Source organism: Bombus vosnesenskii, unplaced genomic scaffold (genome assembly GCF_011952255.1).
Source record: "Bombus vosnesenskii isolate JDL3184/JDL3185 unplaced genomic scaffold, Bvos_JDL3184-5_v1.1 scf7180000013272, whole genome shotgun sequence".
Taxonomy (NCBI): Eukaryota; Metazoa; Arthropoda; class Insecta; order Hymenoptera; family Apidae; genus Bombus; species Bombus vosnesenskii.
In genome coordinates, this window is record NW_022882930.1 from 615,542 (window position 1) to 637,764 (window position 22,223).

Below are 22,223 nucleotides of genomic sequence, written 5' to 3' on the forward strand. Positions count from 1 at the left end.
TTCACTTTGCGTGTCTCTCCCGTGATTGCTATGGTCCCTCAGGAGCACAGACGTCACTCAATTCTCGGTAACGTCGTGTTCACTGGGATAAAACTGACATAATGCGACGAAAATCTCCTGTCTAAGATATTATACATGATCGGAGCAATTAATTCGAGCATTTCATAGGAATTTCATGTATAATACGCTATTACGATTACGAATTTTGGCATTAAGCGCGTTAGTAACAAGATAATTCTATCGACACATCTATTTATAGCCGCTTGTTTCACTCAACTTGTTTCACGACGAGTAGTGTGCACTTGCTTCAATGAATCAAAAACAGCAGAATCGATGGAGTTCAACGTAGATGACTGATGATCCGACATTGTGTTGCTTAGATCCCGACTACGAAATGAGAACTATTTAAGGTCGAAAGAGTTATGAAATGGAGCATAAGATAATGTTTTCTGATAAGAGTACCATGACGAAGTGCGCGGCATTTATTACCTTCAGAACCTTCAACGTAGGGGAACTCTCATATTTAACGCTTAATTGCCAGTTCTCCGTACTCAATAACAAGTAGTACGATCGAGAATAAAGTTGACGCGTAGTTTCCAATCGATGAAGTTAAACAATTTTTACAAATCTTCCATTTCATATATGTACGTACGCTAATCTGCGTAAAAATAACGTACTTCAATACGAAAATTATTACAGTTAGAAATTCTCACGATGTGACATCTTGGACGAGATAATAATTATTTCGAAAGATTTTAATAACTTCTTGATAATTTGTCAATTTACCTCATCCTCTTACAAATATTTCAACGCGTACGATCGAGAAAGTACGCGAACGAATATTATTAAAATATCGCTTTCGAGAACTAAAACCATCCCTTTTTAGAATTCACGCAAATCCTCTGTCGTTTAACCCTATCACTGTTTGACTCTAATCCTACTTTGTGCTTTCCGCGGCTGTACTTCTTCGTCCTTTGACCCACGACCGTAAGCTAAACTCGCTGCCCGATTTCATGCAATTCCTTTCAACCGAAACTTCATTGGATTCCTAAAATCCATTGGTATACGCTAGGAACGCTCTATTTGGAACGGTCCTTCGCATTCAAACCGTCCGCTCGATCACTTTCGCCTATTTCGAACGCTTGTCACTTACATCGGATGCAACAGACGCAATTCATTTACATCCGACACTACGGAAGTTCGTTTAATCTCATTACCATTTGTTTTATTTCGACTAGAAATTGAATCGATTAAACAACGATTACGAGCAATTTTTCACGGTGCCTTTGAAAATTACTCGGAATACAATTTGAGCGGAAAAACAATTAGTAAAACTGTAAAAGGGTACAGAATCCTTTCCAGTGCTCGTATTCTTTGACAAACTGGCTTTAAGATCTATCGCATTATAAGCAAGCGTCCGCCTTTTTCTCGTGAAATTATCGGATTTACTGCAATTGAGAAAAGTTCTAAATTAATTCCCTTCTTATTTACTTGGTCCAGCTTTACGGAGATAAATTTATAAAAAGTCTTAATAAGTAAATCCAAATTCTCATCTTTGTCCGATCGAGAAATATTGTGTTATCGTTCTCATCTTCTAAAAGATACAAACGTAATTTCTTTTGATTTGAAGTTACGATAGTGGAACGAACAACATCTTATATATCTATCTCTGAATATTTAATAGTCATACGTCTCAGAGCGTACGAAAGAGTAATCTTTTAAAAAATGCTATTATCAATTTTATTTATAACAATGAAAAGTCCGAAGGAGCAATGTACAAGAAACGAAGCGCAATAAATGATCGATACATTTTTCAAAAATCCATTTTTAACTTCGAATAAAGTAAAATTCAATTAAACGACGTAAGCACACAGTTTTTACCAGATTCACGTTTAATAAATCGAATGATCGTGTAAATTACAGACGCACGGTTTTTTCTCTTCGCTGTGGGTGATTAATTACGTTAAATTCAAGCCTGACGGAATTTTCCCACGTCAAGATCTCACGGTAAAACCGCCAACGTTTCTTACGTGTCGTGGTTGATTTTCGCGTGGCACTCAAGCTTTCGGAATACTCTGCTGACTCTTGTGCTCCCTCGCGGCCCTTGTTTCTCCCTTTTCGTTCGACGACCTCGTTCCGCGTGAGTTTTCCTTCGATCCTGCGGACCGGAACATGCTTATAATTTCGCGCAGTGCGACGTTCTGCGACACTTTACTGATACTGTCTCCTCTACCGAAATAACTCAACTGTATGTCGTACTACGAAACAAGAAACTACTTGTGATTGTTTTGTGTCGCAAATAAGTCACGCGTATAGTACGATACGAACAGTAATTTTACGTAAATTCCGTATAAATTTGTAATTTCATGCAAATCGCATGATTGTAATTAAATTTACATTTGCAAGTTTTATTCGAATTTACGTGTATGTTTAGGAGCGTCTTCACAGCTTTTACTCTTTACTTGCTTCATACCAAATGTTCCACCTATTGCTCGAATTTTAAACACTTCTAAGATTCTAATTATTTTTTCTTCTTTCTAACGTTCTTTGGTTTACGGTATATTACATCGTTTTAAGCAGAACCACAAAATATAGTTGAAAAACGCATCGATTTGCTCCGCTCTCTTTTACTCGTGTGCTTTTAATCATTTCTCTCGCGTTTTTTATTCTTTATAATTATTAACATTACGTACGTGATACATCACTGGTGGATTATATCATAGCGAATATGTTAATTAGCTTCAATTACATACTCAACTAGCCAGGAGCTTTTATTAAATTTTATTAATTTCTATTAATGCCACATTAATGTTTCAAATGTCAAGAGCAATTTTGTCCAATGTAGTAGATTTTTCGGGAAAGAATTTATTATGACGACGCAAAATTTTAACTTTACCTCCTTTTAAATTCCAGAATATAGTTAAATGTTATATCCCATATTTATTAAAAAATTCCAAAAAACCAGCAGAAGCTTACGTTCCTTTGACGCAATAATTTCTTTCGAATTCCTCAGAAGTTACTATATCACGTCTGCACCGAGTCTTTTAAACTCCTTGGTCAGTCGCTGTCACGCCATTCTAATTAGCAAAATGCTTCCGCGATATCGAATTGCCTCGAGCGAATCCGGAAATTCACGGAATCGCAAAAACAAAAGAATAGAGAATGCGACTCGAATCGCATAGTCTGGCGGAGGTTGCAACTTTTTCTGATGGATACGCGTGATTTCCTCGAAGGTACATATTCGCGTATTCCGCAATCAATGCAGCTGTTTGCACGCGAGCCGATGCAACGTTCCCAGGTTTACGGTGAGCACAATTATCCGAATACGGCATGCGAGTGCATTGCCATCGTTGTATTATATAACGAGGCTCGCGTTGTCCATCGCGCGTTTTCATGACAGGTCGAAATGAAAAACTGTCCGGTTACCAATAAACGTCACCGCTAATTCGCGTAATCAGCCAACGGCGCGGATCGAGGACACGGCGGGGAAAGAAATTTTCACCGTTGGAATTAAAAATTAAATTAAACGCCTGACGAGGCGAAGAAGCATGGCGGTGGAATTGTTCAGTGAGATATTTGGCATAAAATTTGGAACACGTCCGACCCTGTTCAATTAAAATACGGCGCTCTAATTGCGGGCTGTGTATCACAAGTTTAACGTTTAAAAATTTCAAATGCTTTCCTCGGCAACATGAAATAAGACGTGTAAAAAGGAAATATATTTTGCGATTAATTTTAGATGTTCAGCCAGATGTAGTCAAAAGTATGGAATTCGACTGGAGGAAAAGATATAATTAATCGATAATTGTGCTTTATGGACGAAAAACGTAAAAATGTATTCTACAATATATGTATGTGCTTTATCTATTCTGTACTATTTCATTTTAACTCCTAACATTCTTTTCTGTCTTATTTCCAGGTATAATCTGTCCCAGTCGTGTAGAGCATAATATATACGATCGTATCAGCTTTTGTATCGAGTTCCTTTTCATCTCTCCTACTTTGTATACTTGCTTTTATCCAGTAATTTCAGAAGTAGAGAAAAGAAATTAGTTTTTACCAAATCTCGCAGTTCTGAAAGAAATTCTGTATCGTTGCCAAACTTTAGTTCAACGTTGAAAAGGACAAATGCCTTGTATGGTTTTTATTTTTTCCAAAAACGTCTCTCCGTTGACTGCGAGGGAAAGACAACTTCTGTACTCTTCGTCTTTTCATGTTTAGGAAATCGCCGGAGATCAATCGCGATGCAACCGAAATCGCGAAACGCGAGGTAATCGAACTTATGAGACGATCAGTCATAGAAACAATCGAATTTCGTAGGATCCTCGCTGAATTGAATTCGAAATATCATATTCGAAGCGATGCTCTACATTCTCTTCCAGATCATAGAGCAATTTGTTTCACTCAGACAGTTTCAAGAGTTGATAATTGTTAAGCGACTGTTACCTATTATTTGGTTGACAAACGTAACTTCTGAGCTACCTTGCGTGGTACTTCGAACAATTTAAACGGCACCGATTCATGCGACGTTCAAGGTTATCGTCATCATAATTCATATCGCAGTTGATATTCGTGCCTTTGTTACGTCTCACGATATCACATATTGCAGAATATCATTACGTTGTATGCGCATTATACTGTCTGAGGTTTGAAATTAACGAATAATCCGCGGACATTTATGCAAATTCATATTTTTACGAATATAATTAAAAGAATGAAAGCCAGATGGAATCAGATGGTTTCATTCGTTAAATACTACGTTGAATAGGTATATTTTTGATATTTTATACGAATAACCTCCATTTTTATTAATTTTTTCTCCCTATTAAAATACTATAATTATTTTTAATTGCGAATTAACGTAAGCGTTTTATGGTACACCACCCGCGGCTGAAAACAGTGGACGAAATAATTTGAACAATTTGTAATACGAGCCAGCTCTCGCGTTTCTCTAATTTCTATGTTTATTCGAATTTGCTACGGCCGTTATGCGCGCGAAATGCCACATCAGCCAGGAATTTCCACGAGCTTAGAGTTTCTGAAGTTTTCTATACGAGCCTCATTAAAAATCTGCTTGAACCGCTTGGCGTGTGCCATATAAGTGATCGCCAAGTATGTATTACGGGATAGCATCTCTATAATTGCAGCGCAATAAAGATACGACTAATCTGCTGAGTGATCTTCTCACGGAACCGTAATGAATTTTCGTTGATTCGTTATGCACGGATGAAATTTAAGCGATTCCAAATCTTCTCAACTTTACGATTATTGAAAAATTAAGTGGTCGGTCGGGAGGGTGGGGGTTGGGAAATCGTTGTAAATCGCGTGTAACCTCTGACGAGCTGAAAACCACTCGTGGATAATGGCTCGATGAATGACTTAGCGGCGCGGCGTCGTCGCGTCGCGTCGCGATGCTTCGAATAAAATTTCTTTTGCTGGAGAATCGACCGAGAAAGATTTTAATATTATCTGAAAATAAAATGTGCAAGCTCGTGGCCGGTGGCAAATGTGATGGAATTAAATCGCCATAATACACGAATACAGGTGCGCGTTACCTTATTCCATTATAAAATCCATTATGATATTCCATTATGAATTTAGCATTAAATACATGATGTTTCCATGGTGGAAAAACTTGGCGATAAAAATTTGTAGATACATATACGTAAGTGAGATTTTTTAAATTCCCTTTTAAACTATATTCTACGGTTTTGTGCGAGCATTATTGGGAAAAAATGAATAATTATTCGTTCACCAAAAAAAAAAAAAAAGAGTCGGATAATAAAAGTACCCTCTGTATTTTTATAAATAATTATATTTTTAATGCACACCTATTTTCGTTTACAAGAGTAATTTGTATAAAGATGTAAATGATATTTAGTTATTATACTAAATGTTAGCTCTAAACGAAAGATTCCGGTGTTCTGTTGATGTAAAAATTGATGTAAAAATGTAAAACGATGCGGAGATACAAAAAATGTTAGTGGAGAGGGTTCGGAACAGCTTGCTGAATTCTGTATACGCTTCGTACATACAATATGCAAACACGCAGTGTGAGAAATTCTCCATGCATCTTTGAGCTTTAAAAGCTGACTAGAAGTTTATCTGTTCAGTCTCTTATCAAGCTTGCAGATTATCTGTTGTTACGATGTATGCATCTCATTTATTAATTGACAGATAGTAACTTTCCACATTTTCCTTACTATTTTTCTTATCAACATAATAACACGCGTAAAAAAACAAAATAGAAACATTAAAAAATGCCTGGAAACTCTGGATCTTTGTGAAAGAAAATTTTTTTGCAACGCAAACTGATACAACGAACCGGTAGTTAACTGGAAGTTTTTCTGACTCATTAAAACATCCTCCTATTTTAGTCGCGTTGAGCACAGGAAAAGTCACGGTTAATCCACTCGTCTGGTCCGTGAAAAGCTATCGAGCAGATTGCCAATTTGATATGATTCGTTACGAGTTTGAGAGGAAAGTAGACGGATGGTATTGGCTGTTTCACGATCGTTCCAGCAAGCTTTTGCCTGTCGAATAAGCAATCGAAAGAAAACACGGCCGACTGAACACGGAATATTAGCCACGATCGAGATCATTATTTTTATTTGATGCGTGACGCCAGCCGTGAATCATCAACCATCTCGAAATTTGCATAGCGCGTTTCTCGGGGAACGATTCACAGCTTCGTTTATTCTAGAAACTTTAACACGTCGTCCTGTATTATAGTCAACACCCTCGAAGCCCTCAGCGCGCTATTTAAGATCCAACGAGCACGATTTATGCCGCGGCTTAAATACCGTGATATTCGCCAGAAACCAAGTTTAATTTCTATTGTTTGGAAACGAGCGAACGTTTCACCGCCATAGCGCCGATGATAATAATAATTTATTCTATCGGATATACGCTTTGACGCTCCCCTAAAATTTTATTCAATTCCTGTCCTATTTGGACAGGTTATTTATTTGTTTCTGCTTCGATGTTCAGGAATCTGATCTCATGGTTTGTTTCTTCGAAATTATTTTTTCAAGAGACGATCAATAACAGTAGCTATCACGGATGAACTCCACGTTTGATTCGAATGCTATGTTGTCGTTAACTCCTGTCAGTCAGAATTTTGCTCGCTTCTTTGGAAAGGAGATTGTAACTTTAATTCTGAAATTTAAGAAATTATTTGGTAATTGCTAAAAAATTGCTGTAAAATTTGAGATTGAATGCGATAAAAGTTGATTCTAACGACGCGTTAGTAAGATACAACAAATTTATTCAGTGCATCGATATCGCGTAGAAGAAAAATTTGAAGAACATAGGTATTTTGAAGTTTCATGACGTTACAGAGCTTTAACTTTCACTTCGTTGGATATAGTTAAATATTGTTTCCATTTTTCAATATATACAAATATCAAACAGTTAAAAAAAAAGACGCTATACCTCCGTAATCACTCTGTTTCCAGTTATTTTTAAACTTTTATCGAAACAAAATGTATATCGATACGCCGTTTCGAATGTTCCTTCCACATCGTCTGCAATGGTACAGTTTGCACTTGCTCTCGTCGTTTCCATTGTTAGTTTCGTTTCGATAGATTACAATTTTGAAATGTACGATATTTTCCATCTCACATCGATAGCGAAACGTAAAACCATCGGTTGTAACTATTTTGCAACTCGATGGAAAAAATCGCGAGTGAAAAAGATACCGACGTGATGTGCAAAACGCAACTATTGGTATCGTAACAAACGTGCTATTAATCGCTACGGGTTATCGAGGAAGCTGTTACTTCATGAGAATAATCAAGATGGAAGATCGATAGGATGATTTTTAGTGGTACAATTCGCTACCATCGACAAAGATACCCTTGCAAAGATTCAGAAACTCATCGTGATCGTGGCAGTACCTATACAATGTTTAATTAATGTTAATGTTTTTCTGAAATACCGAAAACTATTAGTTCGCGTAGTTACAAGCTACTTTTCTCTCCACTCTTAGACTATCGACAAGTATAGACAAGGATATACATATACGCGCAACTTGCAGCGTTATGTACGTACATTGTACGTTCGATGATTTTCGTCAACTTGCAATTAGTTATGAAAGGTGCTCTGTCTCGTGATCGTGTCACGTTCAAGCTTGGCTAAGTTGAGGTCGGGAAGAGAACAGCTATGTGATGGACAGCGTAGGAGAGCGTAGTCCTCCTTGACGTTGAGTTTTCCCCGTTTCTATCGTAGTTACCGCGCAGTTGACTTAATGGAGTGCTTCGCCCTCATTAGCGAGCGTAACGACAAGTGCTCCGGTTTCCGCGGCAGACATTTTCAGTGCGAGAGCTTTACACTTTTCTTATTTTTTGCGTGGCAGCTTTCGTCGTCGCGTATCGGCTCACGAGCGCACGATTCGCCCTCTTTTTCTCTTCGTTCTCCTTCCTTTTCATTCTCACCGCTTGCCACCACTCGAGATTCTAGTCGTAAAATGTCGTTTCTTCCTCGTTATTTATTTATTTTATTTCTTTCCTTTATTTGACCTTTTCTCGATTTTTTCTTCTTCTTCTTCTTCGTTTTTTAAACACGTGCTCGCTATGTATGTAATTAAGATCACGGCGAGACGTATTCCATAGACTAAACGGGGCCACATCGTTAAATGCTCCGCTTGTAAATAATGCATGATAATTTAGCGTTCCGGTATGAGGCCTCGAATTATATACGAATGCGCAGGTAACGCGAGATACTTTTAATGACGGGGTTCGTTCGAGGACACGTCCCGCAACGACGCGCGGAGAAACTACTAAACCGTGAATTATTCGAACGTTTGCTAATTCTCGCAGACTAGCGAATTTTATCACGACCCTTTTCTCTCTTCTTTTTTTCTCCCGTCTTTTCACGAAACGACGAAAAACGAGGTAATTTACTTTCCAAACATCGTGCGCTGCCTACCTAACGTATTTACAATTTTCTGTTGTACTTTTTAATCACTCTAATTGAGTTCTAGGTATTTGTCAACTTCGCTGCTATGTGATCTAAATTCCGGCTTAAGCGTCCGGGTTATTTATGTTAATGGCAAAGTTCATTGAACCAATGTGTACATATATCTTGCGACGAAAGAACACGACGAATAAATCTTTCCTATCTTTACGTTTTTATTATTTTCGATTGATAATCGTAACGAAGCTGGAAGAATTTTCTCTCAATCGTAATTCCAAGAGTACTTTAAACACGTCGATCATTGGAGTTATATCATATTTGAAACGTAGTCGGTACGTGGAAAAGTTCCTGTCAAATATCTTCTCTTTTCAAGCAAAAAGACCAAGAAACCGGAGGAAATTCACAACTACTTAGTCACTCAACCACTTCGTCACTGCAACTTGTTATTCCGTGTCAAATTGAACCATAAAATATAACACGTTTACGCAGGAAAAAACGTGTATTATTCTACTTATTAGAAATTTCATTCTCAAAGAAATCTTCGTTTATTCGCCATGCAAACGGCTGTACCGGTATTGCGAGAGTAAGCGTTAATCTAGAACGATACTAAATAATCAAGGAGTTCCATTAAACGGAGCGAAAGGCGTAGCCGATCGCAAATTACATTTGAAAGTAAAAGAGACGCTGCGGTGTCTGTCTTGCCGGTTGAAAACAGCCATTTTAACGGGATTCCGCGACGACACGGATGGACTAGCTTCTCCGTGTCCGCTTCGTTTTCCTAACTTTCCTTCTGAAATTTTCATGAGCGATCGTCAGGTGGTATATCGGCGAGCAACGTGCCGAACCGATCGATAAACAACGTACCGTGTAAAACGCGGAGCCTCGAATGTGACGGAAACGAGAACTCGCAAGTAATTTGCATGTTAGGTGTTCGCTCTAGCCGGCCACGCGTGATTTCTTCCCGGTCGGAAACACGGCCATTTTGTCGCCTCGAATCCTTTATCCTATAACGACACGTTCCGCCGATATTTAATTTAGTCGCGAGGACGCGTTGCCGATGTTTACGAATCCCGAGCAAATAACGCGTATAACGATGAACGAAGGATGCGCAACGATGGTTAGAAAATTTTTAAAGCGCGTGTAGACACAGTGATATTTCCCTCGGCGCAACGGACTGAATACGCAGGAAACGCATTTTGTTTTCTTTTCTTTTCGATCGTGTTTGAGCTGGAAAATCATGCGCGCGCTTTTCGGCGTTTAATCTGCCCGTTTGCAGAGGATAGACCGCCGGGAATATTCGAAAATAGAAGAACGTTAATATTCGCCTAGTCGAGTACATAGCCGTTTACACAAGTACCCGGTTACATTAGATATTTAGTATATTTTTCATTTATTATAAAATGGAATATTTATGGGAATAAAAAAGCAAGTCTATATTTTATACCCAGACAGCAGAAAGTTAGAATTAAATAAAAAATTTCGATTTGATATAATGGAAAGTAATACACATACAAAAGAATAAAATTTAATAAATAAAAGACACTAGCTGTTGTGAGTATCGCTTAAAATTAGATTCTACCATTGTTGCATTTGGGATACTGGTACAACTTTCCCGCCAATTAAAGTAATACATTGTTACAAACAAATAAATTGTTGCGTAAATTATAAAACCATACGTCATTTTGTATATCATCCACAAAACTATCCAAAATGACGTGTGATTCTATAATGTAACGAAACCAGATGAATTGGTATCAAATGATCCAGACTACACAGGAAATAAATTTCGAAATGACTGTATTTGTCTTTTTGTTTTATTATTTGTTATTGTTACTATTATTATTTATTATTTGTTAGTCATGACGAACTAACAATAAGGCAAAGGTAGAACCGTATATACTGTCGAATAGGAATGTAGATAAAACGCAGCAACAACTACTCTGTATGTACACGTTGAGATTTTAAGCTCACAGTTACAAACATCGAGCGAAGATTTCACAGAGTGCTTAACCTCGGGCGGAAATAAGAAAACTCGACCAACTGGAAGTATTGATTAATTATAGAGAGTCCGACTTGAAACCTGCCAGTGTTAGAACATACAAAAATAGAAAACGTTGCAAACGCAATCTGTAGATTCTTTCGTTCCTTGATTGTGTAAATAACTCTTACTAAAGTCTACGTAATTTATGGTGCTGTCGAACGAATCGGAACATCTTCTTTGCCTCGAAATTCTTCATGCTTTACGATATCTTCCACAACCTCATCCTCCGCTCCCACCCCGTTTTTTCCTTTTCTTTTTTTTTTTACTTATATAATCTTCCGAGTGCACCGGATTCTTAAAACACGATAAATATTTATAATTACCGAGAGCCTTTGAGACGTTCCGACAGTTCAAATTAATCTGGAAGCTCGTTCCAGGTTCTTCCTCGTTTCTCGATCTTATTAACCAGACAGCTAAATAAATGACCAAACGAAGTGGGCAGCAACGATTCAATCTCGTTCGATCAGAATCGCAATTTACGTGTCGGGATACGTGTTCGTGTACCATTGTCGTCCGATGCAAATGTTTGCGTATCCGTCAGCACGGAATTCAGCTTCGTCCCTTGCGAATGAAACCGCCTGGCGAGAATCTAATCATTTTTCTCTCGGCGTTCCGGCTTGTTTGTAGAATTCAATTATGTGCAATCAGGACGATGATCGGAAGTCTCTCTGGCAAAACGGCAGTAATAAGGAGGATTGTGAAACTGAGATAACTAGATAGACGGCTAGATACGAGGAGGGTGAAAATCATACGAGCCAAGAAAGGAATTAAGAGACAGATAAGGGAGGAAGGTTAGAGAAAACGAGAGAGAGAGAGAGAGAGAGAGATAGGGAAGGAGAGTTAGAGCGAGGAATAAGAGTCGAGCAATCTTTCACAAGTGGATTTTAACAGGCGTAGAATTTTAATCACTTTCACGGAATTAAATTATACCGCACTGGGCACACGGAGCTTGCTGGAAGTCATGGTGTACCTACGAGCAAGGTAGTTCTTTTGTCAGAAATGTAGAATGTTAGAGTTACATCCGTTTTCTGTGTGATTTCTACGGAATTTATAGAGGAACTGTGGATCATCTGGAACTGTTGATTAGTCTCGACTGCATTCGATCGCTGTTTCCTCTGCATATAAAATATTTTTACTTGATTGCTTACTAATGTATTTCCAATAATTATTACTGGCGTAGAGAACTAGAAAAATTTAATAGGCAGTGTATTCTGTAACTGATGGTACAGCGAGGCAAGGGATGATCGTGTATAAAAATACGTGGGTTGAAAACATGATAGAATATAGAATAATGTTTTTTCCGCGGGGGTTTGTTTTTAAGAAAGCTTATGAAAAAATTTCCTGTAAAAAATTTCAAATACGATCGATATTAAAAGAAAAAATTGTGTTTGCATTTTAAGGAATAAAGTATCAGAATACATTGGCAAGCCATTGATAATATTGATTTCAATACGAAAAGCAGAATTGTGTATTTAATAGAACGGAAAACATTTTCAACGATTCTTAAAGCGATCAAATTTATCGTACGTGAATGTCTCCTTCCATATATCATATTATTTTATTAAATAATATATACACATTCATCTGAAAACGCGTGGAACGAGCAATTCGCAAAACACACCGATGAAACTAGCTTTTCTCAGTTGTTACGGAATGATCGACCAAGGTCGAAGCAAAAAGTTCTGCCATTGTGTAAAAATTCGCTTCCCTTAGGTTCGCATCTCGAGTAGAAAGCTCAACAACTTGAAGTCGAGTTGCTTGATATTTGAAAAGAAACGGGTTAACCAAAGCGCTTTAAGAACGGTCAGTTGTATACTTTCAGAGGCTGTCTCGAAGATTCAAGAGAGGCGGGATTCATAGAATTGTCCGGGCTACGATAAATTACTGTTGACATCCCGACGAGTCGAAGCAATCATTTGCCGTAGAACGCATCCTTTCTTTACACGCTCGTTCGAACGAATGTCTCGATTGCGTTTTATGCGATATGTCTGCAATCTGCAGAAATTACGTTCCTTGTATTTATTATACACGTTCGAAACGAAACGTATTTTTCATTTTTATATACTTTCCATTAATTAATCCCATTGAGAGATCGTATCCGCAATATGAATTATCAACAGCAATATTTTCGTATAATACACGCGATATATACAGAGAAGTTTTCTACGATAAGCGTTCAAATAAAAGAACTTACGCGAAACACTACATATATGTATGTACATCTACACGAACTTATATTTTTATTCTGAAATTCTTTTTCAAAATTGCAATTCTACTTTCATATCATCCACCCTAAAGAAACCATATTTCACTCGTATTACCTATCTTTTATCACTCGCCTATTTTCAACGTACCATTCTTCATCTTATAAAATTTCAAGCCTATTTTTCATATTTTTATTTTCTGCGTCGTACGAGGTATAATAGAAACTAAAATTGCGACTTTAACTACGAAACAGCTTTTCCCTTACACATCAAATTTTTTTTCTTAATATTCCAATAACGGCAGCGGTTCTTTTTCTCTGTTTTCTTGGCAAGGGGGCTACCTTCGCATTTTTCACACGTCCCCCACCCCGCCTCCATGAACGTCGTACCGTTGTCTCACAATTTTCGTCATGCACCGCGCTCACGCATGTGCATGCATTTTATGAAACTCCAAAGGGGCGGTTTTTTCCACTCTCCCGGCCTGCTTGTCGACAACCCTTTCAGCCCCGTCTTCCGCCATTTTTTCCTCGAGACAGGCTGCTCGCATAAAGCTTCTTGGCACTACGTTGAGACCGGATTTAATCAAGGGCTAACTTGCACACGCGATGTTTATTCGACGGTGTATCGCGGCTGCATAATTAAATGCATAAATAGGCAGGTATTTTTTTCGACTAGGTTTAGTTTTTCCCTCCTCTCTTTTCCCCTATCGTTTTGTTTGCGTTCTCACGAGCGATCGTGCGAAGTTGGTACACGCGCGTGCCTCGGGTAATTCACTTTAATTGACATCGATTCGGTGAATTTTGATTGCGTGCGATCCACGGTTCTCGTTCCGTGATTTTATCTTACGACAGACTCTTTGACTCGTTTTAACCACGTTGGACAGTGATAATTGAATTCTTTGTTAGGCTATTAACCCAATCGAAATTGCGAGCAATTTATGACGAATAGATGTTTTACAAGAATACCGTTTGAGCAACGAGGCTATCGTGCCGAGTTCAATTATATCTAATTTCCACTTGTATTTATACATCGAGCTTCTCTGTTAAAAGTGCCAGTTAAAATAAAGAGTCGAATGACGTAAATGCCTACAGTTCCTATCAATTTTTATTTTAGTACTTTTATCGATGAATCTTAAGAATGTCAATTCCATTTTTACGACATTTCAACCTCTTAAATCATATGAATTTTGAATGGATGTTTCCTACAGCTTCTTGATCGGTATATCGTTGCGTCTGCTCGCGACAGTCACTTGCTCCGAACACGCCGAATGGATATATGAATTTATATAAGAGTCACGAGCAGAGGCACAAATTCTCAATATATAACACAGTTCAAGTCACTTGACAGATTATACACGTTACAAATTAAACGTAATATCTCGTACGTGTAACTTTACGAAGAACACTAATTCGATTTTTATGTCGAACATTTCATTAGCATTCTTCTTCTTGTATAATTTACATGGTTCATGCTTCTTAATATCTTTATTTGCATTTTTTTTCCAATTTGGTTGGATCGAGTTAAATTTCATCATGAAACTCATTTAGTTTTCTAAACATCGAAGAAATTGAAATATTTCTAGCAGTAGGATGAATAATTTTTGTGGAAATTACGAAAATTCACGAATCTCTAATTTCGACTTCTAGGCCTCTCAATTCTTTGACTTCTGCGTTTCGCGATAAACCGTTATAGGAAGATACCGTTCGAAATGTAAAAAGATTCTTACATCTCCTCTCATTGAAAGAAGACTAAAATAAAAACACCCTATTGACCTCACTAAAGAAATAAAATAGTCCACATGTTAGTTAGCAATTAAGTTAAAAAAATTTATCAAATGTCCAGCTGGGCAAATTGTAAACCGCAAACTAAATAATAATAAAAAAAATTCTTCCATCTTTCGAATGATCCTCATAAAGTATCAAGTATTTCAAAATGATCAAAAACATTGTAATTCGAGTGACAAATTCAAATAACCGACATTACCTCTGTACGTTAAAATTGCAGATTTAAAATTGTCACACTCGAAACAACGAGGAAACTCGATTTACACGAAATGGATCAAGCAATGAACTTCTCGCAACAAGAACTTTTCCCTAGAAGAATACAGACTACGGCGTGGTTCTTAAATGTTTGCAGAGTTCGCGGATCAAATAGCCAGCGTGTAATTTTGCCTCTGCATTCGAATTTACTGCATCGTGACGCGGTTTTGCGTAATTAGTTTCCGTTTTTCAGCGGTACAAAAAAATGTCCAACCTGCCCGCTCTTATGGATATTGAAAGCGCGAACGAGACCGCGCTCTCGCGAAAGTGGTTCGTTACTGGATTTCACGGTACACGTCATTAAACGATGAAAATGTTTCATGGCAAAAAGACGAGCCGCTGATACAACAAAATCCAACGAGCACACCAATTGTAAAGGTTGAAATCTGTCTCGCGGAAATAATTTTACACGCGTGTCCGAACACTCGCTGTTTTCCACTCGACGATGCAACTTCGCTTTTCCGAAAGTCGATAATGCTTGTTAAATATCTATTTCGCGAAAACGAACGAAAAATAATTGTTCCTACCGATGTTTCTCGATTGACTGACCTTTTTTACGAATTACGATTTACAACTGTGTTTCGCTTTTCGTGGATCGTCTTGTTTATTTGCAAGTTATTCTCAGGAAGAACGAGGTTGATAATGTAGAAGGACAGATTCTGAGGTTGGATAAAAGACACTGCTAAATATTTTGCTTCTTTGCTTATCTGTATTTTATTTGTACCTATATAACTCGTGAAAAATACACGATTTTGATAGATTTTTAGTAAGGCTAGATACGCGAGCGAAAATGCTCTCGTACATACCACTCGCTTACTGGAATTTCTACTTTTTAGTAAAAGCTCGTGAAAAATAAATCTCTAATCACCGTATCTCAATATCACGAAGCAAATAATTTCTATGTTTTATCAAAGAAAGCCTTGAAAAACGGATTTCAAGATACACGTGCTCGATTAACCAAAGTTCGTATAGCTACACAATCGGCGAAAACGCGTATCTCCAAACAACGTCAAACCGTGGCTAACTTTTCCATCAGGTTCCGCGAGTGCACTCGACTTCTCGGTCGTCGAGTCACGTGGATCTCAGTTTAAGCGGTAGCGGTGCCGCATAAATAATTCAACACGATCGCAAGAGCGACAAACCATCAATTAACTTTATAACAGTGTAGCCGTAGCTATAGCATAGCCAGAAGTGCTATACGATTTTCGTAGAAAATTTGGTGATTTCGTAACACGTGCATCACCGGTGGTGCGCATTAAGCGTCCCTGGTGAAGCTCGGTGAATAAACATTCGGCCACGGAACAAACGTTTGCCCACGGAAACGTCCCGGCCGGTGTAAGTTTGTTTAACCGAAGTTCACTTTATCGCTATCCGTTTCACGAAATAATAGCAAAGGGGGAAATTGAGGCTGGTCGCGGTGGTTTTGGGCGAGGATCGCGGCTCGACCACCACTCAGACAATCGCATTCGCGCGTATGTATATCGCGTTCTCGTCGTATTCCTCGACGATTGTTCGCCGATTCAGAGGCTGAGCCGAGCAACGACCGAGTGTATTCGCCTGGGTCGGCTTCATATTTCCTGTTGCCAACCACGTCGTCCGCGAAATTGCTAACGAGCAAACTCCGTGATCCGTTTCTTCCATTTGCTCTTGCCGAGTACACGCCGATCTTTCGACCCCCTTTTTCGCTTTATCGCGGAATTTATAGTTACCAGTGTTGAATTTCCATCGTTTGAGATAACGAGAAGTTAAAAGCCACACACTGTAGTTAGCCGATAGTCTATGCACCTTTGGAGATGCGTTTGGATGACGTCCTTGATCGGTATTCGCACGAAAGTTACTGGAGAATTGGTTTTTCCTGTAACGTGGTAGACGAGTTGTGGATGAACTCTAATAAGCTATCGTTTAGACGGTGTGTTCGATCGTATTGGATCTCCCGCGGTATCCAAGATTGAACATTAATATTACTAATTAACAGAAGTGCCTGATGAATAATCTCCTAATGTAGTCGAGTATCAAAATTGTAAGAAACGCCAGTATCTCTTTGAATCGTTTTAATGTCTACAGTTGCTTAGCATGTTCAGTAATTTGTAGATTAACGAACATAGTAAGTATCTGGATAATTAGACACTGACTGCTTGGTATGTAGATTCGTAGAGTTTTCAGCAGGAAGCCCCCAGTAGAGCGATTCACAGTCAGACAGCGTAGCACCTGGAGTTTACGAGTGGTCTGTCTTAATTTGCTTGAATCCACTTAATCTCGGTCCTCGTAGTAGAACGTGGTTTTTATCAAGGCATTCTCCTCCGTTGATATCTACTATTCTCTGTCATAAATATTCACACTCTGAACTTCTCTGAAAGATTAGTTCACGAGGCAAGTAGAAATTACTCCTTCTTTGTTTTACATATGTATCTATGTAAATTATATTGTAAAGTTGTACGCATTTATTCGATAAAATCTATAGAATCACTTTTATTCTGTATATTAGAACTTTGATCAATTTTCTATACATATACGCGATCTAGAAACCACGAGAAAGTTACTTCCAACAATTTTCCTCAAGTTTCTTAATGATGTTGATCCTTAATGTCAGTAGAAGGGAAACAAACACGGATCAGGGTTTTTCTTCTTGCAACTATAGTTGGATACTTCCCTCTTGAGAAATGCTTTGTGCTTGGTTTTACTCCATAGAGGTAGTGTCTTCGGTAAGTTTACATGTACAAGATGCTGTTCTGACAACTTGGTTATCTTGATGAAGATACGAACTATTAAGAACACGACGCTTCATTTTTGGTTCGAGTTAGCGAGCTCGTACAAATTGCGATGCCGATATGAAATATATATTATATTACAAAGACTCGTGTTTCTTCGATCTTGAATCGATCAATCTTGCAATTTATTCTTTTGAGTCTATTTCGAGCGGTAAATTAAGAACGACTTATTTTCTTGTTAGCGCTGCAATCTATCAGTTCTAAAATGTAACGTCTGAAAGCATCGAATAGAATGAAAAAAATGGCAGAAAATATAAATTTCTCCGGTAATCTCGTAAGAGCATGTACGTTATTTTGTCGTGTAATTTTAACAAGAATAGCAGGTAGAGAGTTGTAAGAGGGAAAACACATCTATCCAGAAAATTCTCGGTATCGTACGAGCTTGATCGACGCGTTAAATATATTCAAACATACTTGGTGAGAGGATTTAGTCGATGTGATTAGGCTACAGATATTCATGCATTTGTGAAAACTTTTAATCTATAAAAATCTATAGCATACACGAAATGATCAAAAAGATACAAAGTATTGAAAAAGAAATGGATATTATTTACAAGCTATTATACGAAGATTCAAATATAAAGTAAAATATCCTTAGCGATATAACTTCCTACTATTTTAAAGTTTATAATATCGTGCAATATGAATTTACAAGTTGCTAATAACTTTGGAAGTATTTCCGGAAGGTATAGAGAATAAAACACGGGATAAAAGTGTTACAAAGTACAAGAATAATACCGTAAGTATCTTAGTTCTTTCACAGTTCTTCGAATCTGAACATCGAGTGGCTGATTAAAACAAGAAACCATAAGTTTTTTTGATAAGAATTTATTCCGTTGCTACAATTTTCAGGAATTTCTTCGTAAGCTGCTTTACTCCGATACTTCATTATTTCTATCGATTTTGTCTCATCCACGAATTAACACCGAAACGAAAGTTATTACTCGGCCGACAATTCTGATGAATATTTTTCTATCGACAAATTTTTTTCAAATATTTTCTCTTTTCTTTACGAAGACATTTATTCCATGTCAAACTCGAACAATCAAGCAACAGCCATTTTTTCTCTAAATCGGATTTGACCGAAAAAATTTATTTGCTAACAGTCAACCGTGCGTTTTATTTAACGCAGCCGCCGTTTTCGTCGTAGATTTATGTTCGCTTGATATTGTTTGGCTCGAACGTATCAATTCCATACGATTTTCAGCTCAATAACAAACGATTTTGAACGCGATTGTTATGTTCCTTTTTTTCTTTTATTTCCAATCAAACAACAATCGTGTGTACCATCGCGTGATCGTATTTCCAATTTTCAAGATTCCATCCTCTTTGACCGTACGACGTACGAAACCGTTCGTCTTAATTGTTCGCGAGTTAGAATCGCGGTCATTAGTCAGCGAATGTACGTACGTAGGTACAAGAGGTTCGTTTCTAGGATCAATAATCTAAGCGCCCGTTTAATCGAAGCCCTGCAACTTCGGCGATCGTAGTTGTTAACCGCATAATTGCCCTAAAATCGCCTCTTACTATAACTATGATAAGTGTTTACAGGTATCTTCGAGGCAATTGTGGGTGCTCGACGGAAGTACGGCTCCAAGGTAGAAATTGTTTGAACGACCTGCAATGACAACAATTGCTTTAAGACGAACGATCCTCTTATTGTTGCTGTTCCGTTTGATTTTCTATTTCCTTCTGTCATCGTCGAGAATTTATTTTGTAGACGATCCGAGGATTTTTTCAACGACACGCGATACTATTTAATAGTGTCGATATACAGTTTAGTATAATTCCACTTACGAATAGCGATGTAGATTGAGCGTGTTTGAAAGGTAACCAGATACTCTAACTAGGACTGTGCTCGATGCCATCATTTTGATAATACGCATCTTTGCGTCATGATTGACGACATGACAATTGACTGAATTCTTATTTTTAATCTTTCTACTGTTGTTTGAAAATTTTCGTTATTTTGTCTCTATTGATATTTCATCGACATTAAATCGTTGTTCTTGCAGATGTGGAATAAACTTTCACATAAAAATTGTACATGTCCTGTCTTAAGTTTCCTTTTAGCTTTAATTATCTTGTTCGAGTTAACGTGTAATAATGTATTAAGTAAATAGCAAAGAGGAGTATTGAATGAGATTATCAGTCTATTAGGTGCGTATATCTGAAGGATAATTTCGTTTGAGTCTTCTGTTAGGTATGTAGGAGGTTTGGATAGTGTCAGAATTTGGATGATTAAGAGAGCGTATGAAGTGTCCAACTGAGAGGTAAAAAGTAATGTCTTGTGTTGTTGGGATACCCGTCAGAACGAGTATGTGCGTATTTCGTATGAATTGGCATTAAATTAATTCGTTTTATACGCAGAATATAGCAGTGTATATAAAACACAATTCGAATAGTTTGAAAGAAGGGACAAATTTTATCTTCAAAAATGAATTTCCCCGAGTTTTTTTTACAGGGAACGCGTATTCTCTGTATTGTATCTTGTGCAGAAAAAAAAATATATTTTAACACGCCTGATGTACAGTGCCAACCGAAAATTCTAATATACGTAATATACGTACGTACAATATACGTAACATACGTATATGTAACATGTGTTTTTCTCCTGGTTTATGAATTTGTCACGTTTGCTGTCGGTAGAACGAACATGTAACCAAATCGTGTTTTCTTTTTGCGCGAATTTGTTTTTTGAACAACGGAAACGTTTACACGTTCCTTGCTTTCTCCTCGGTAAAATCGGTGGTTTTTAAAAGTACCGGAGTTTTGAATCGCAAAAAAGGATGATACACTGCAGGTCGTTACACGCTGTCAATCCTATACGGTCCAATTGTAACTGTTTTGAAATGTATAAAAAATGTTATAACTAAAAAGAATATGTGTACCATTGTTCTTTGAACTATAACTATGAGAAACTGTTTCCCTCCAGGCAGCGTGATGGTTGAAAAAGCAAACTGTAGTTTTAACAGCAAAATTCGGCGAACGAAATAAACTCACAAATTTTCAACTTCTCTGTTACAATCGATAAATCAGAAATTTTGTTACGTTAATCCCATTTATTATTTTGTTTCCCTTTTTCTTACATGCTACCAATTTTATAATTTTCCGAAATGCTCGACAGCGTATATTAATTTCATACTAATTAAGATACCTACGAACCTAGATCTAAATCAAACGCTCCTATGAATTCCCGAACTCACTTCTCATGTATGACGTTATCAATTACTGCCTTTTAATTCCCCTGCTTAACGACTATATATTGCTCCTCTAATAACTCTAGACGAACAAGTTTATACAACTAGCTAATACTGCGTGCAACTACCCAGTACACTCCGTGCACCATGAAACTATCCGCCAAACTATCCATACTATCCAGAACGTACCCTTTTGCTTAGAAACAAATTTTAGTAAAACGTATTTCGTACCAAGATCTAAGAACAACGTTTAACGCGACTACGTTGTACATATTTCGTGTGGAATCGTGGGCAACATCTACCATCGACAGACAAATATCTGCTTCAGAGATCGTTTGGACTGTCATTATTTCGTTACAAGCATTTTCGCGACTAAAATTTCGTTGCAGGAAACGTTCAGAGCTCCAGAAACGTTTCAGGTCGAAAGTTGTTGGAAAGAGTAAGGACCGATGTAATGGATTCAGGTCGGATTAGCCGAAATTCGAGTGTGTGCATGACGTACCTACTGTGAAGATCGACAGTGTTGCTGGTAACGACATGTTGCGCTAACCCTAATGAGAATTCACCTTTAGGCGTGGTGCTTCGCTTAACGACGCGATGCGACGCGACGCCTGGATATTCGCCGGCCGTCGTGTCGTACGCGACGAGAAAGGCTCCCCGTGTCATTTAACACGTCCACCACAACTTGATACTCCCTCGTTGCATAACTCTCGGCTTTGCATAATGTTTATCTGACCATGGTGCCATCGTTAAACCGCTTTTCACGTTTTCTTTCCACTTTTTACTTAATGGTTTCAACGTGAAAAACTTCACGATTTTGCGCTGCTGCGATGTCACGTAATATGTCTTCGTAGCTCGAAAATAGCGTAGTTTATCACCAGATTATGAGACAGCGTTGTTTCTTTTTATATTGACGAAGTAATTTGGTTAAAGAAAGCGTAATACCAATTGATTGAAAAGCCATATATCGTTGTTCGGTATGTAGATACATGGGAAAACAAAGCGGAAATCAAGTCCAGCAGCAAAATGTGTTAAATCGTAACGTTACGTTTGTG

The 22,223-nt window shown here is 37.8% G+C and overlaps 1 protein-coding gene across 4 annotated transcripts in view; it reads left to right on the forward strand.

Annotated features, from left to right (window-relative positions):
- Nucleotides 1–22,223, forward strand: part of LOC117231202 (hemicentin-1) — a 427,506-nt gene that overhangs the window by 83,409 nt on the left and 321,874 nt on the right. The gene's annotated exons all lie outside the window — the stretch shown is intronic.